Below are 18857 nucleotides of genomic sequence, written 5' to 3'. Positions count from 1 at the left end.
GTCATCCTTTTGATTTCTAGTATACCAATTCCTACAACTAGGTTATCCGAAGTCATGTCTGCTCTGTTTAAAAATTTTGCGCTACCAACTAACCAAATAACTGTTGCTTTCATCTGGATTCACACAACCATTTACTGCTACCTTTTTCTATATCCTTATCAAACTATTATCCAAATAGAAGCCAAAGCAATACTTGGATTGTTTTTTAAAGAGTTATTCCTTTTAATTTTTATTTTATGTGTATTCTGCTTACATGTATGTAAGTGCACCATGGGAGTCAAATCCCCTGGAACTGGAGTTACAGATGGTTGGGAACCACCATGTGAGTGCTGAGGATTGAATCCAGGTCCTCTTCAAAAGCAACAAGTGTGTTTAACCAAAAATTCATCTTTCTAACTCCAAAGTAATGTTGAAAACAGAAGGTAAGGGGACCTGAGAGGTGGGTCAGTGGGCAAAAGCACCTTATTGAGGTGACCTCAGTTTGGGTTCCAGGACCCACATCAAGCAGCTTACAGCCGCCTCTAACTCTAGCTCCAAGGGATCCAAGGCCTCTGACATTCCTGGGTCTCTGTGTTGATATGTCCACTCTCCCTTCCAAACATACACATATGTATACACATACACACAATTGTAAATAATAAAAACAAATCTTAAAACCCTTTTTAAAAACAACTGCCTGGATTATGCCATGCCTCTCTTTAAACACCTTTAATATCGTCATTGGACTTCGAATAAAATCCATCAGTTTTGTGACTGACAAGGTCCTGACTCTTAGTCAGCCTTATGAAAATCACACTCCAATGGAGTCTGACTTCTTTGTTCCAATTGTGAACCAAGCAGCTTCTTCAGAACTTATCTTTGTGCAGGTGAGCAGGGGCTCTGTGGCAAGGTCACTGTGATGTAAATGCCATTTCCGGACTTTCTTAGACAGCTGTCATTTGTTCTTCATCAGTTCTTGCCTCAGTCCCCTTACATGCAAAATGGGGACAGTTATATTTTTGCTTATAGACTGTTGAAATAAAGCTCAGAAGAGGTAGTATGAGAATATCACTGGGGAACTGGAGAAGTAGCCAGGTGATTAAGAGCAACTGTTGCTCTTCCAGAGGGCCTGAATTTGGATTTCAGCACTTACGTTGGGCAGCTGAAAATTGCCTGTAACTTCAGATCCCGGGAAGATGGTACCCTCTTTTGGCCTCCAGGGACAGCAACACGCATGTGACATACACTCACACAGATACATACATTCATATAATAATAATAATAATAATAATAATAATAATAATAATAATAATACATTTTTAAAGTGCTATTAAGACTTTGATATACATTGCCCTGGGTATATAGACTTCTAATTGATATTCATTCTTTTAATTCATGAATGTGGACATCTATTTTCTGTGTCTATTTTTCTTCCTTTAACTGATTTTTATAATTTTCAGTGTACAAGTCTTTCACCTTGGTTAGGTTTAGCTGATACTTCAATCTTTTTCATGTATATGATAGTGTTTTCTTGTTTTTTTTTCCTCAGATCCTTCGTGTATAGAAGTTCAAGTGATGTGTGTGTGTGTGTGTGTGTTGATTTACTAGCCTGAAACCTTACTGAATATGCTGTTGATATAATTATGGTGATGGTACCATCAATATGCATGTTTTTCTAAACTGATCAAGTTGTCTACATTGAATATGCACAACTTGTTTGTCAGTTGCACTGGTATAGAGTGATTTAAAAGTCAGCTCACAGGCACTGGTGCTTGGTAGGAAGGCACATTCATTGCTGGCTGGTCATTCTGAGATCATGGTGTGGCTCTCTTCTAGGCTTCCAGGGCAGTCTTCTGGGACACCTCTGCAGTTATTTTAAAGAATTTTTCACATACTTCTTCCTAACACCTACCTTCATTTGATAATTTCTTTCTTAAGTAATATTATTTTCTTCTCCTTTTGAATACAAAGAACAGTGCTGATGGCCTTCCCATTCTCAGTCTCTAGTATGAATTAGATGCACAATAGATATTAGCTGAGCAGCATGTCAAGTCACAGGCTCTTGTTAATACCTAAGTGGTAACAGTACTCCAACTTCAGAGATCAATGCCAGGTTTGATTCTAGGTGTTTCCTCCTGTTTTCTGGATAGGTCTACATAGATGTTTCCAGTTTTCTAACTGTCCACAAGCAGACCTATCAATATGCTTCCTTAATAGAATGTAATCTCCATCAGAGGTGAGGCATCTTTCAACTAAGTGTGAAGTCTAAAAGCCATTCAGAGCTATTAAATTATAACATTTACCTGGCTATCCATCTTGTGTGATGCCGTAATACATGCCTTATATATTATTTAACTTAAATAAATATTATCATTATTTTCTTTCCACAGATAAGAAACTTGAGGCTCTGAAGGAGTTTCACAACACAAAGCTGTGGAATATGATTTGAAACTACCTGTGGTTGATTGTAAATCTACCTAGATATAGCTTTTCTCTTGGTAAAATGATATAATTCAATATTTAGTTTGAGGGAGTAAATTTCTAAAGACATGTTGTGAAAATCAATGACTTGGCCCTTCATAAAGGATGATAAATGAGGCCTTAATGAAAGGCATTTATTTCATATGGTTGGAATGTAAGCAAAGTAATGTAGGTGTTAGAAAATCTAGAATCCCTTTTGTAGGATTGATCTATTACCTGTCAGGTTATTGGTCACATTGAATTACTTTATAAGGAGGTCTATATCATGTTGCTACTTTTTTCATAGAGTCAAGATTACTACGCAAAGTATGGGCAGTTGACTCTAAGACAATATCTGCACATTGGAGAGAAATCCCTGAGAGAACATTTGGATTCGTCGGCTTTGGGCAAACATAAAGAATGCAGCCTACCTATGGAGTGGCCAGGCTGTTCTGATGTTTATGCCTGTCTCCTTCAGAGAGGCAGCAAGCAAAGAGAGCTGTCTGCTCAGTATTGCTATCTGTATGAGGTACTGTAGGACTATGAGATTGTTTCCATAGTCTATACTGGAGTGGTTCTCAACCTTCCTGATGCTGAGACCCTTCAATACAGTTCCTCATGTTGTGGTGACCCCCACCTCCAATCATAAAATTATTTTTGTTGCTACTTCACAACTGTAATTTGCTACTACTATGAACTGTAAATATCTGTGTTTTCCAATGGCCTTAGGTGACCCCTGTGAAAGGGTCATTTGATCCCCAAAGTATCACTGGCTGAGAACTGATGTTATACTAGGTTTCATTGCCTTAGATGGCTAAATAAATAAATAAGTAAATAGATAGATAGATAGATAGATAGATAGATAGATAGATAAATAGATGAGAAAAAACCCCAAAGCATCTCATTTGAACAACATAGAGATGGCACTGGATACTGTAAACATCTAGTCCTCAGGGTTGCTGGCAGAAGAGGGACAGAAGCCTGAAAAACATTTTGCTTTCTTTGGAGGATGATATTTGATTATATTCTCTGCACATTAGAAAGAAGGAAACTTAATCTGTTCCTAATGAAACACACTTAGTGGGCCCTCTATTTAGAGAGTCAGGCTTTCTTTTGAAAATTTCAGTTAAATTGCTCTTTATTCTTAAGGCATAGTTACAACTTTTGCCAAAAGGATCCACAACTGTGTTTATTTGGCAGATATCCACAGACAAGTCAAAGGAAGGAAGAGGGAAAAAAAAAAACCTTTAATGATTATGAGCTTCCTGGCTTTGAAAAGGCTCAACAGCTGTCAGTAGCTCCTCTGGTGACTCATGAATACTTGGAAGCACAGTATCCCTCCAAAGGTTGTTTGTGTTTCAGACCTCTCTCAGTAGGTAGATAAGAAGAAACCACAGTTTGGAGGACACATTCATTTTAGTTGGTTTTATAAAAGGAAAAAATACATACCCTTGACAATTATACCCTAAAAAATTATGCACCCAGTCACATGCCAGTGTGGAACTGGAATAAAGGAACACCAATGATGTGGCTCTATTATGTTTGATATTTAAAAAGTGTTTAACAAAGAAATGTGTTCCCACCCAGAATCTGCCCTTGATCCTATTGAGGTCAATTTTGAGCTACGTGGGATTCACACTCCTTGGTCAAGCAATTCAGAGACACATCTGTTTACATTTAACTGTTCATTTTTCAGCTTGTCAAGAGGTCTACTTGAGTTCTCTCCTGTCCAAATTCAGTTTACTTGCTATTATCCTAAAGCATGAGTCCATATTTACATTCTTATTCAGTCCCTAGTCTCGATTTCTGTAGCCTGGTTACCAAAAAGCCTTTTACATCTGAAAGGCAAGTTCCATTCACTGTATAGTTTTTTTTCCCTTTAAAAACACATGCTTTGATAAGCAGGCTACAATCCTTATAACCACAGAGGTTATGTAAAAAGTACGGGATTGGTGGGAAGGAAGGATCTCTCAAAGGAGGAGAAATAGAATAGTTACAGATAGAGGAGAATGGAATGGGAGGATCAATCTGAGAAGGGGTGGGAAGGAAGGGTAAAAAGGAGGTACAGCAAAAAAAGGGACCTTTGGAAGGCTCATATGGAAACCTACTATAGTAGAAACTTCTTAAAATATAGACATATATGAAAGAAAATTCAATGGAATCACCAAGTAACAGAAGAGACAAAGCAACAACTAGACATCTCTTGCCACAAAATGAAACCTCCAGTGCAGGAAATGAGTTATACCTAACTGAGTAGTTGGTCAAAGAGACCCCATGAAAACCCCCAAGCAAACAAGGCTACTGTTCAGGCTATTGGTTGCTCTCCACAAACTTATTGTAAGGCCTGTTATTGAAGATAACATTTCCATGTCTAGTTGAACATGGAGAAGTCCAGCTGGTGCCTAACTGGGACTTTCCCCCTTTCTGGTTGGTGTTGATGGTATTGGAAGGCACTCTGTATGCTACAAGGGGAGATCAGTAAACACCAGCCTAGCTAGAAACCCTTCAATCTACAATGGTGACCTTCTTGCAAGATATTCTGGTCTAGTCCGGCAGTGGTGGTATATGCTTTTAATCCCAGCAGGAATATCTCTGTGAGTTTTAGGCCAACCTGCTCTGAAGAGTGAGTTTCAGAACATCCAAGGCTAAACAGAGAAACCCTGTCTCAAAAACAAAGCAAACCAAAACAGATATTGTGCTACAGTAGTGGCACAACCATTATGGAATAACTAATCACTAAATGGTAGGATTTAAGGCCTATTCCTTGAGATAGAACCCACATCAGACACTGTTTGGATAGCCAAGAACCTGAGACTAGATAGGCCATGGGTCTAGGGGAAAGCCAAATACCACTGTTTTGTTAGAGGAACATAGGAATGAAATGATTCCTAATAGCATTCTACTATGCCCATAGACCAGTGTCTCAGCCAGCATCAGATAAGCTTCTTCCTGCAGTAGATGGGAACAGTTACAAAGCCCCACAACAGGACAGTGTGCAGAGAATCAGAGACCTTGGAACAATCAGTTGTAAATGGGGTGAATGGGGTGTGTCCATCAAATCCCTCCACTCAGAACTCAGGGAACTCTCAGGAGGAGAAGGCAGAAAAATTATAAGAGCCAGCATGGAAGAAAGTCACCAAGGGAACAATGTCTTCTAGACACAACAGGATTGGTACACATATAAACTCAGAGAGACTGTGGCAACATGCACAGGGCCAAGCCAGTGGGATCACAGTGCTGAGAAAGGAAGTGGACACATGACGCCATCCCTAGCCCAGAAGCTATCTCCAATTGCAAACTGCTAGTAAAGAAAAAAAATCAATTTTCTCCAACACAGACTCATTGGGTATACAGAAATGACACTTCAGGGTAGGCCCTGCTTTTAGCAGTTAGAAAGCCAACACAAAATGAACTCAACTCAATGGTGTTTTTGGTTGTTTGTTTTTTTTTGTTGTTTTGTTTTTGTCTTGTAATACTTTGTCTTGGCTTCCTCCCACGTCAGGTCTTTGGCTTTTATATATCACAGTTTCTGATTTTGTTTTTATAGGATTTCCGTGTGTGTGTGTGTGTGTGTGTGTGTGTGTGTGTGTGTGTGTGTGTGTGAGAGAGAGAGAGAGAGAGAGAGAGAGAGAGAGAGAGAGAGAGAGAGAGAGAGAGAGAAAGAGAGAATATGAATGAATATATCTGTCTCTGGGTCTATATGTATTTCATGTGCTTTTGGGGGGCTCTTTTTTTCTGTTTGTTTTCTCCTATTCTTTTTTTTTTTTTACTTTCTTGTTTTTTGTTTGTTTGTTTGTTTGGTTTTTCGAGACAGGGTTTCTCTGTGTAGTTTTGGAGCCTATCCTGGATCTTGCTCTGTAGCTCAGGCTGGCCTCGAACTCATAGAGATCCGCCTGACTCTGCCTCTCAAGTGCTGGGATTAAAGGGGCACGCTACCACCACCTGGCTGTGTTTGTTTTTCTTGATCTTATTATTTTTTTAGATGCCTCTTTCTTTTCTACTGTGAGGAAAAAAAAAGGGTAGAGAGGAGGGGGGAGTCATAATTAGAATCTATTGTATGAAAAGTATCTATTTTCAATAAGAAATACTTTAAAGATGCAAGCTTTATATAGTAAATTCTTTGGTTGCTCTGTCCTAAAATCTTTTTCACTATCAATTGGGGTGAAATTTTGTCTTTAAAAAGTGTCGTCTCCTGAACTGGAGAGATGGGTTAGCTGTTAAAGGTTAGGATAACAACCAAAAATATACAAATCTGGTCTTTTCACTCAGGAAAGGGGGAAGAAAAATCAACAGATTCTGAAAAACAAATAGAGCTATGGAAAGTGAATGACTGTGGGGGTGAGGCTGGGAACAATGATATAAACCATAGGCAGGGGCACAGAAGGGCTGTGCAACTTGAGCTTTGGCTGGCTAGTGATTCTTCTGTGGAGCTCCAGCTCCAACATGGGTAAGTGCCAAGCAGTGGCTTCTGCAGTAAATCCCACCATCACCAAATATAAATACGCTGCCTGAAGTGTGTTGTCTTCAGTAATGAGGCTTGTCATTCAGAACAGAATGATCTACATAATTGCCACATCTCAGTTCTGCAAAAGTGCTATCATAGAGTATTTCTTGTTGCATTTCAAAATAGCACTGCCCAGTGCTTCATCTATTCACTTCATTATGGCCCTGGACGTTCTATTTTGGGTTTAATGTGAGCCAAAAAAGCTATTTGCTCCATTACCACAATATTATTGGACAAAGAGTTAGTCATGGGTTTGTGAGTATGTTTGTGTTATATTTTTTGATGCTTAATGAAACATTCAACAATAATTTCAAATTTCAAGTAGAAAAATATCATATTTTCCTTCGCAGTTAGTTTGAAGAACAAATGACTTTTAGAAAAAAGGTGGGGACACCTGAAGAGTTGCAGCTTTATTTTTTTTTTAATCATGATATTTTGTATTGAAAGTAGATCCTTCTCTCATATAATCCCTCTAAAGATTTATACCTGGCATTTGTTTGCTTGCAAGTGTATTTAAGGTTTAGTCATCTAAATCACTCTAGCATGGGACAAGACCCGGCGTGCTGAAGAAGGTCAGAGATTTAAGGGAACTCACAGTGGTACTGAAGCACAATCACACAGTCTAGCAAGTAGAGACGGGTATGAGAGCTAGAAGTTAAGATGCAGGGCCGCTTCAACTATAGCTTGTTACGTATTTAAGAGTTCAACAATAGTTCACTCTTTATCTTCCTACTTCTCCCTCCACTGCATGAGAGGTATCTTGATACAGAGAATTAAGACCGGAACAGAGGACAAGGACTATCCCAGTTGAAGGGAAACAAATGTAAGAGCAATCCAAGTCAAGAGCTTGCTTGGTGAATGCCATGCAGTGTGTGTACATGTGTACATGTGCATCTCATTCTAAATTGTGCTGGATGAGTGGCAAGTGCACACAAGAAGGGGACAGGAGGAGCCTCCGTGTACCATGGACTTGACATTTCATAATAAAGCCTTGGATTTTTTCAAAGTGGAACATTGGAGAATCCACAAAGCTGCAGCTCTGCTATATCCATATGTACCTTCTCAGGGGTATCAGCTGGTGGAAGTGAGTCGTTGGGATGGAAATAACATGCTACTGATGATGAGTTAAAATCTGTGGTTATCCAAAACCACAATGTGTCTACTAAAGGATGAACTATAAACTTCACGCCACTGTAAAAAGTAAAATTGAGCCGAGCAGAGGTGGTGCACATCTTTAATCCCAGCACTTGGGAGGCAGAGGCAGGTGGATCTCTGTGAGTTCAAAGCTAGCCTGCTCTACAAAGTGAGTTCCAGGACAAGCTCCAAAGCTACACAGAGAAACCCTGTAAAGTTGAAACCATACATAGACTTGTTCTTGAAGCTGTGCATACAGATGATGGCCTATCACTTCATGGACTTTATTACTCCTCTAGTAAACAGCACTGAGCAGTGCTTCTGGAAGCAAAGGATGGCAGAAGAGTCCTCAGCATCATGGCATGCTGGTGTAAAATGGAGACAAAACAGGAAGAGAGGAAGCAGGTGGGCTTCCTGCAAAGATGCTCCAGGCAGAACTGAGGTGCCTTCCTGACTATGGAGGGAAAGGCAGGAAGAAATCAGAGCCACAGACAACTCTCTGGTGGGTGTCACTTTACCTAGAAAGTTTTCTTTTAAGGGCTTGAGATCTTGAAGTACCCAAAAGGGAGTCTAGGCAAACCAGTAGATGGTGGGTACCCAGTGACAGAGCTGTGCTGTTGAAGGAATCACTGAGTAACACCAGGTAGGCGAGCAGATTAGGGAAGCCAAAAAAACCAAACCAAACCAAACCAAAACAAAACAACAACAACAAAAAAACAAAACAAAAACAAAACAAAACAAAAAAACTTACTCTGGCAGCAATCCCTGGTTTCCTTTGAAACACCTTCAGATTTTGAAACTCTGAGCCCACTATTATTCATCACAGGATTTTAATCAGCAGTACACTGTGGGCTCATATTTCCATGTACAGCTAATATGGAAGTAGGTATATGAAAATGTTATCTATAATGTTAATCCCGCTGGCTACACTGATAGGAGTGTGTTAGTTTCATAAACTTAATATTTAATTCAAGAATCATTAAACTTTAATCTTAATGTTTTAGTTGACACAGATTTTACACATTTTGAGTACCATGTAATGTTTCAATACACACATATATTGTGTAACACTCAAATAAGGGTAAATTTATTTCCTTGGGTATTTTATTTCTTGTGATGAAAACATTCAAAATAGTTTCTTCTAGGTTCTTGAACCATATCATGAGTGGCAGATAGAAGGGAAAGAAAGTCACTGACTATTAGTAAGACCACTCTCATACATATGTCACTTGTAAGAATATAATCCGACACAATATTTTGAAAACATTCATTTCAACATATATTTGTCTGAAGAGTTAACTAATAATTACACTAATATATGAATTTTAGTTCTGAAAAGCTTTTTCCCACGAAGACAATTCAGAAACATAGACAAAGGTTCATGCAGTAAGTAGGCCAAACATAAACACCCAACACAGTAGTATGATCATAGTAAGAATATGGTCATTTACAGAAGAGGGGCATGCACATAGGATGCTGTGTACAAGTGAGATGATAATACTAACAGTTTGTATTTGAGGCCTCTACTGGATACAAGGCATTTAGTATAATATTTGGTTAATGACACACCTTTTGTTTGTATAAACTACATTACATGTATGTCATTACTTAATACAGAGTGAACACTGCTAACCAAACACAAACCAGGACCTGAATCAGCAGCTTATGCTCTCCAGGGATGAGGTAAGAAACTATTATTCTCAGGCAAATCACATTGCCTTGAGGGTTCCAAATATTCATTTTTAAAGACAGTATAGTATGGTAGGAAAAAAAACAAACTAAATTTGTTTTCTATATGTTTTTGGTTAAAATCCAAGTGCTGTATGTAAATAAATATTGTTTTGTAATCACTACAGAATATACCAGCTACTGGAAATTAGCAAATATATGTGAGTTATGCATAAATGTGCCCTGATCCTAAATATAAGTTCAGAAATATTATGGAGAAAATGCTGTTTCCTCCTTATTGATATGATACAGTCCTGGACACAGAATATGTACTCATGTGAGTGGCATGCTCACTGTATAATACCCCATATGGTATCCTCTATACCAACCATATACGTTTACCTCTATACATATATAGCCTGATCTGTTGGTAATGTTAAAATACTGTAAAAATTGAAAGGATTTGATCATGCATTTGTCTCATATTGCTTATAGAAGCTACAGTTTGCTGCTGAGAAGAAGGTGCTGACAAATGAGTCCATAGCCAATCCTGGGTGTCTCTGAGATGCTCACATATAAGACACTGGAATTCAAGACATTAGCCCCAAGGTTCATCTAAGAAATGGAGTTAAGCCAGACCCATGCTGCTTGTTACTTTCCTCTTACAGATCCTGTGGTGTCTGAAAGGAACACTGAAATCCTGGCACATTTGCTTCACATTAGAGAAGGTAGTTTTCAGTTTTCCACTGTGGTGAAAGTGGAGTGTACAAGAAGTCAGTGGAAAAAAATGTGAGAGGCAAATATTCCCCTCAAACACAGCCTTTCATAGATGCACTTCACAAGTGCAAGGCAGCCCTCTGCATGCGTATGTGGGCATCTTCAAACACAAAGAGAATGTCAGCACTTAGATATCATTTATACATGCAATGCACAGGGTCTTCATTTTATAGCTAGACTCCTAGTGCAGTGCACGTGCCCATGGTTGCATTGTGGAATAACTAACTTGGAAGGTTCAATTTGCTTTCTGCTGTTTGCTTTTCAAATAAGGCTGAGTGCTGTTATAATCAGTGAGGTGAAACGTAGATTTGCTTCATGTTTGTTTTATAAAATAATATAACCCAATCAACAGCAATACTAATCTCATTTCATTCTGCAAGAAAGCTCAAAGAATTACAATAACTTCGATGACTTCTCAACCTGTGGCCTTATTTTATAATCATGCTCGAAGGAAGACGTTTTCTTGTTCCTAATAGGCTCTTACAATTTAGAAAAATAATTCAATTTAATAAACATGGGTGTTAAAATTAAAAGGCTCTGACTTATTTCTGCATGTAATATTAAGATTGTATTACATGTGATTCTAAACCGTCAGCCTTAATTAAACTTTGACAGGTAGGAAAATTAAAACAACCTTACAAGATATTCATCAACTAAAATATGTGTGAATGTGAAAGATGCTATATTCATACTTGCACTGAAATATTAGCCATATCCCAAGACTATTGAGGAGAAACCAGGACAAAGGGTCCTAGTGGCACTGGACCCTTGTCCTTTCTCATCTGTATGAACTTGAACATCTATTTAACACATTCTACTACTTTAAAAGTTTCATAGGAAACCATCTTTCTTGTGAACATGGTGACAAAATTTTTCAGTTATTATCTGGCAAAAAGCATATGCTTAATTAGGTTTACTTTCATTGTTAGATTAGCTGAAGTGTTGTGGGGAAAACAAAGAGTTCCACATTGTATTTCAAATTGCTAGTCTCAGTTATCTTTCTCCTTCCAATGTCTCTTCATTGTTTGAAAGACTCTTCTGGTGATGTAAAGATCTAGAAACTGGGAACTGGGACTGGAGAAGCCCTGTTACAGACAACTAGAGTTTCTTCTCAGTACCCACATGGTAGCCCATGGCCACATGTAACTCCAGTTTCAGAGCACTGGATACCTCTCCTGATCTCTGAAGGCTCCTGCACACATATGGCGCACATACTTATACTCAGATACACACATACACAGCATAAAAATAAGTTAAATAAAATCACCAGAACTTTTCTCAAGACAAAATACAACTATGTGAATACATGCTTGTAACTGTAGAACTCAAAGGGTTGAAGCAGGAGGATTAGGAATTTGAGGCCAGCATTAGCTAGAACAAGACCCTGACTCACAAAACAGACAAAAAAGTGCATATGGATAGAACTGAGAGAAGAAAATAAAAAGCAGAAACTGAATCAGAATGAGGCACCGAAACTCAGGTGGACGAGAATGCCATCTAAGTGAGGAGGATATTGTGGAATGCTCCTGAGGGGGTGATGGTTGGTTTGTCTTGAATCAATGGCAGAGACTATCAGAAGGGGAATCTAGGGATGAACAACCCCACAAGCAAAGCCATGAAGCATGGCTAGCCCTCACTTTCCCCCGAGTACTGTTGGCCTGAAAGTCTGTGTTCCTCATGCCTAGAGAGAGAGACAGTGGTCACAGAATGTTCAGTACCAGATAGATTTGAAAATTTGGGGAGTTGGTCAATGTGGTGAACAGCTAACAATCCATCTGAAGAACACATAAATTATATTTGATCTGACAATTTTGCTGATGACTACAGAGACAAACGATTCACCATCTGAGTGAGGCCAGAGCCTCACTAGAGACAGAATATCGTCTAGGGCAAGGAACTGCCATTGTAGAAAGGAGAAATGTGTCACACTGCCTGGAAGTACAAGTCCTAACATAAGACAAATCACTGAACTGGCCTGCAAGATTTAAGCTGGCATAATTAAGAAGATGGGCATAGAAGACTATTAACAGGTACCCCAAATGAGTCAATTCTCTATGGACACACTAACATATGACCTTGTGTGTTCAAGTAATGAAAATATTTCCATGCTTCATCTAGATCACGGTTAAAAACTTTTCATAGCCTGACTCTTACTAAGGGGATTTTTCTAAACGTTGATTTTGTTGTCTGTTTGGGCAGTGGTCTAAAGTACTTTTGGATATTTCATGGCTGTGAACGGTGACTGACAGGTAGAAAGAGGCAGCTCACACACAACCTGCAGTGTACTAACAGTTCTGAACAATGAACTTTTGATGTTTCCGACCTTATTTTCTCTCTGTTCTCAATCTGCTGCAACATATAGTTCATCCTCCTTGTGGCCTCTTGATCCAAGATCCTTCAGATCCAAACTGGTTCCTTTCAACACTGGCTTGCAAGCTCTTGGATAAGATGTCCTCACTGTTGGTTATCATGAGGCTCCCACATAGGCACTAGTCCACTGTTCATTTCGCTGTCTCACTCATGCTGATGAGCACATTCATGCAGCAGTTATGAAGGAAGGAGCCACAATGGTAGGTTAAAAAAATGTTTCAAATTTGGGCTGGGGAGATTGTAGATGTAAACGTCTTGTTAAATAAGAAACACAGAGCCAACTGCAGAATTAAAAGCCAAGAGGTCAGAGCAATAGCTGAGAGCTGAAAACCTTACCCTTTATTGCTGCTCTGTCTTTCTTCTCCGCAAGAAAGCTACTTCCTGTGTCCTGTCTTTTATATAGACTTTCTGTTCTGCCTTCTCATTGGTTGTAAACCCAGCCACATGACCTCCTCATCACTGCATGTCTGTACAGACCTCCAGGTCTTCTATTGTTGGTATTGAGATTAAAGGCGTGTGTATCCTTGCACACACAGAGATCCTGCCTAGCTCTGCCTCCCAAGTGCTGGGATTAAAGGCGTGCACCACCACCACCCAGCTTCTGCTATGGCTTGTTCTGACCCCAAGGCAACTTTATTAATATCCAAATAAAATCACATTTCAGTACAAATAAAATATCATTATAGGAGATGGCTCAGTGTTTAAAGTGCTTGCTGTACAAGTGTGGGGACTAGAGTTCAAATCCCCAGAACCCACATACATGCCAGATGGGCATGGTTACTCATCTACAATTCCAGCACATGGTGGACACAGGGGATCCCTGGAGCCAGACTAGCTCTAGCTATATTACAAGCTTTGATTTCAACCGAGAGTCTTACCTTAAATAATCAATTAGAAAGTAACCAATGACTCCCAAGGTCAACTTCTTCTACATGCAGGTGAACACAATTGCATGCACATGGACCCACACACACATTCCATAAATGTCAACAATTTACACACACACACACACACACACACACACACACACACACACACACACACACATACCCATAGGAAAAAAATTGAAATTTATACCATGTGTGAGTTTTATAACTTCATATAAAGATAATTAATATAGATAACAGCTATATGTTTATTTTAACTGTATTTCTTATTTTACACCATTTTTGTCCCCTCCTTAGAAATACTTACTGGATCAGAACAGATAATAGTGTTAAAACAAATGATTCAAGGAGCAAACGCCCTCTGGAAAGGGAGAGAACATTCTTGTCACTGCATGGAGGCCCCAGTTCCCTTTAAATTCCCTCATACAGACAGAGCAGCAGAACGGGTCTAAATTCCTTAGAAGCTAGTCCATCCAGACAACTATGGGCTTTAAATATCCTCCTTTATCCCATCTTTAAATATTTACTGAGGCCCCACTATGAGGCAAAGTTCTGCTTTTCACCCAGAAAAACACTTAGTGCTCTACACAGTACAACCAGGGAGATTTTTCTCTGAGGCAACTATGCAAATCATGAAGCTGTCCAGAAGCATGACTGTTAAATGGTAATCCTGGTGTGTGTGTGTGTGTGTGTGTGTGTGTGTGTGTGTGTGTGTGTGTGTATGTGCATGTACATGTGTGTTTAAGGAAGCTCTGCATACTTCATAACCATTATTTAACTGTGAGAAAAATAAAATAAACTTAAATGCTCACAAATATTCGGCAAATACCCAGCACCAAGAGTGGCATTTTGCAAGATGACACCCAGTACAAAGTTTTCCTTTTGCTTTGTATAAATATTGCCAAGGGACACTAATATACTAAATGCATGTTGTTAGTTTGAGACACTGGCTAGAGTGTTGCACTTTTCAGTTAACATGTACATAGACATTTGGCTTCTCCTTTCCACTTTTAATCTCAGTCCAAATGAATTTCAGAATTCCTATTGCTTTCATTTTATAACGAACACAGGAAGAGTACTTAATTCAGACACCTGTATGTTACTTCTCCTTGATCTTGGGGAGAGGAGTAGTGTATGTGGTTTCAGTTAGCATAGCTAATTTAGGAACACCTGAAGATCCCAAAATGTTGATGAAATTTTTCCTTGTATTGTAATGTGCTGTATTACTAAAATTTTAGTTATTTCTGACTCTTCACCAGCTCTGACTTTTAAAATTTAAGGGCAAATCCTAAAAAAACGAAACACAACAAAAGAACAACAAAAGCCAGCTTTCTCCCTGCAGAGGCAAACACATCTTTATTAGGAGTTAGATGGAGAACGCTCTATTTCTTGGAGGCTTTCCCTTTAAATTATTTCTGGTGGAGGTCAGATCCGAGACCTGCTTCTGACTTGCTAAGGGCTGTTTATGATTTATTTCAACCTTGGCTGGCTCTAAGGGGGAAAAAATGAACAGTGAAAATAAAGAAGAGAAGTCTAGCTCTTTGTGGTCCTCTGTCAGGAAGCAGCCTAACTCTTAAGATAGGTACAATGTTTAAATTCGATACTTTTTCTTTCTCCCCCTCAAAAAATAAAATTAAAATCATACATCTTTTTTAATTAGAGTACAAGTGCCATCATTTTTTTTTTTTTTATAGAGAACAAATTTCAAGCTGTGAATCTTTTGATGCAGATTGGTCCTCTGAGATGTTCTGAAGTACAGTGGGGGGATTTAAAACCCAGCCAAGTATTTTTCTTGGGGAAACCAGTGGTCACTCATGGTGAGGTACAGGTGTTATTAAATTTTATAGAGATCCCTAACTCACCAAAGTCACCATAATGTTGACATGGTCTACAACATCCCCAAAGAAATAGTCCCTGTCCAACTTGGCTCTCAGGGAAACTGGTAATCTATCAATGTTAATGATCTGCATGTTTAAAAATATTCTACATATACATTCATAAAATAGTAAGACAAGTTCTGTTCTATTGGCTCAATAATTCATGTACTGAAATCTCTCTATATGTACTTCCAAGATACATAATAAGCTCTGGTTCTGAGTCAGCCCTAAGTTGGTCTGTAAAAATATGACTAAATCCTTGCGGCATGGTCTGCATTTGAGCAAGCACAGAATGCCATCTATAGACCCCAAATGATGCTTTTAAAGGGTGAATCTATTATGATCATTTCAAGGGATGCCTGCAGCTGTGTGAATGTAGATTTCATTCTTGTGTGTGTGTGTGTGTGTGTGTGTGTGTGTGTGTGTGTGTGTGTGTGTGTGTTTAATACTACACTGTGAATTATTAGACAGCGCTGAGGTAAGATCTGGGCACATAGATACATGGACACAGCCTCAGTTCTGCTTGGGTGTTATCCTTACAAACTGTGCCCTGCCCCATCTCCAACACTGCCAACCACATGCAAGCCACTGCTCCATCTCAACTGGCTTCCCTGCTGAATCTTTTGCTCCTCCCCTGCCATGCCCGCCCCACTGCCAGAGTGTTCTTGCAGGGGTCAAAGTGTCCTGCTCTGCTGCAGCAACTCCATCTCAGAGTCACAGGACAAGGCCACTCCAGATAGCACCTTCTCACTCTGCCTCACCTTTGCCCACTATAAGTGTAGCCTTTAGCTGGATCAATGGCCTCTTTTTTTTTTTTTTAAAGTTCCCTGCTGTAAGTCTTGCAGTGATTTGAGTCAGAAATGTTCCCTATAGTCTTGGTTTGGGCATTTAAATGCCTGGTCTCCAGTTGGTGCCATGCTTTGGGGAGGCTTAGGATGTGTGGCCTTGCTGGAGGAAGTGTATCACTGGGGGCAGGCTTTGAGAGTTTAAGACATTTTGCCTCTCCTATCTCTTGGCTTCCAGCCTACAGTTTGGGATGTGAGGTCTCAGCCTCTGTTCCAGCCGTCATGCCTTCGCTCCACAGTCATGAGCTATCACCCTCTGTATTTACAAGCTCAAATAAGCCCTGTCTTCTCTAAGTTGTCTTGGCCATGACATTTTATCATGGCGATGTAAAAGCGCTAATACAAGTCCACTTTGGCCTTTGGCTTGCATTTCCTTGTTTCTGGAAAGTTCCTTCCATATGGCTCCATCTCTCCTTTTCTCTGGGTATCTCATGAGAGAGGAATTCCCTGACCACCAGGTATAATGTAGGAACAGCTTGTCCCAATCCCATGATTCTCCCTCCTCAGTGACCTAATCTTACTGTTCCATACGACTCCTCTCATCCTCCATTAGAATGCATGCTCACATGCTTCTTGTCCACATTTCTTCCCTAGAGACTAAGCTGCACTGGGACAGGAGAACAGGAGCATCATCAGGCTTGTACTTAGCAGTGCTGAGTTCCTTGGTTCAAATGACTGTGTGTGAAAGTATATGTAAGTGTGTATGTGTGAGGGGACTTCCTGCTTCTTGGACTGTCGGGATGATATTCATGCCTGTTGAGAAAGAAGATGAACAACACTCTCATTCTGAGCTGGAGCCTTCTCTTTGACCACAGAGTCTCTCTCCGATACTTGGCAAAGGCTCTTCAATCCTGGTGTTCACATTCATCTCACTTTCAGATGTAGAGGGTGGTGATGAGACCCCAGAGAAATTTAGTTCATCTCAGCTGGTCACAGAAACACCCCACCTGGCAGCTTTCAGGTCCAACAGTAACTATGCAAAAGATGAAAATGGGATTGCCATTTCTCCATCTTCCCACTGCAAGCTGTGGTCAGGACAGGCTCTGCTGACGGCAGTGGAGGGACTCGATTTTATAATCTAACCTGAAGTGTGCCACAAGGTTGCTACTCCTGTATGTTAACATAGCAAATTGAAGAGTTCTGGGAAGAACAATTGTTTTCTGTTACATTGGGTGACATCCTTCAGGCATTTGCCCATGTCTTCTTCTGATCTTTAACCATGTATGATGTTCTCATGTGTATGTGTTCTCATAGATGAAGAATGCCATAGCACATGTCTCACTTCCTTATTTAAATCCATAAGGGCATTCTTTGTTTGTTTGGGTTTTTTTTTTGTTTGTTTTGTTTTGTCTTTTTTTTTTTTTTTTTTTTTTTTTTGAGACAAGGTTTCTCTGTGTAGCCCTGACTGTCCTAGAACTCATGTAGACCAGGATGACCTTGAACTCAGAGATCCTCTTGCCTCTGCCTCTCAAGTGCTGGGATTAAAGGTGTGTACCACCAGGCATAAGGAAATTCTTTATTTCAATCGTTCAGAAAGGTACCTTTGGAAACAAAAATCACAGTTGATAGCAAATTCACTGCAATAGTGGTGTGATTAGTTGAGATTGCAGGCTATGGAGAGCTTGTATGAACATTTAACAATGTCATTGTCTTGATGTTAGCATGTACTAAAGATAGATGCTGACCAAAATGGGGGCATGGTTCAGCCCCAGTAAGCCCTACAGAATTGGAAGAAAATCCGTCTGGTATTTCAATGACATATTGATTAATTAAAAGACTCCTTGCTGTTAACATGCTTAGCTTCCTTCCAGGCCTATCTAAAACATTGTCTTATTTTAATAAAGCTATAAGACACAAACTAAATGAAGAATTGAAGTTGTGTAGGCAATCCCAACTCCTAAACCCAATATGCATTAACTGAAAAAAAATTATGTTAAATTGTTTCAGTAGATGACTCAATGCTGACCTTTTTATATTTTTCGCTACTAGATGATATGTAATGGATGTCTTAGTGCGTACCTATATGTGAACAAGTTTCTGAAATTGTTCTTAAGGAACAGCACAAACAACAATGACAAAAGTCAGATACTAGGTGTCAGTGCCCATCTTTCTGAACCCCAGGTGCACGGAAATAATGACTTTCCATAACCACTAGTGATGACTTTTGCGGAGGGAAGATTTCAAATAAATGTCTGTTTGCTTTAGGTGAGCTCCACTGAGTTGGCCTTATTTGATTTCAGCTCCTCCTAAGGGAAGAGATTTCAGGATTTCCTGCTTGTAAAACGGAACGAACACTTTGCTGAACTTGTGTGACATCATCTGAGGCATTAAAGGGCAGATAATCGTGGGAGCTTTG

The 18857-nt window shown here is 39.5% G+C and overlaps 1 protein-coding gene across 3 annotated transcripts in view; it reads right to left on the bottom strand.

Annotated features, from left to right (window-relative positions):
• The window catches only part of Pdzrn4 (PDZ domain containing ring finger 4), a 365789-nt gene that overhangs the window by 51777 nt on the left and 295155 nt on the right, over nt 1-18857 (bottom strand). The gene's annotated exons all lie outside the window — the stretch shown is intronic.

The sequence above is a fragment of the Onychomys torridus genome, chromosome 16, assembly GCF_903995425.1.
Source record: "Onychomys torridus chromosome 16, mOncTor1.1, whole genome shotgun sequence".
Lineage (NCBI taxonomy): Eukaryota > Metazoa > Chordata > Mammalia > Rodentia > Cricetidae > Onychomys > Onychomys torridus.
The sequence above is the reverse complement of the archived record's forward strand: the minus strand, read 5'-3'. Positions and strand labels throughout refer to the sequence as shown.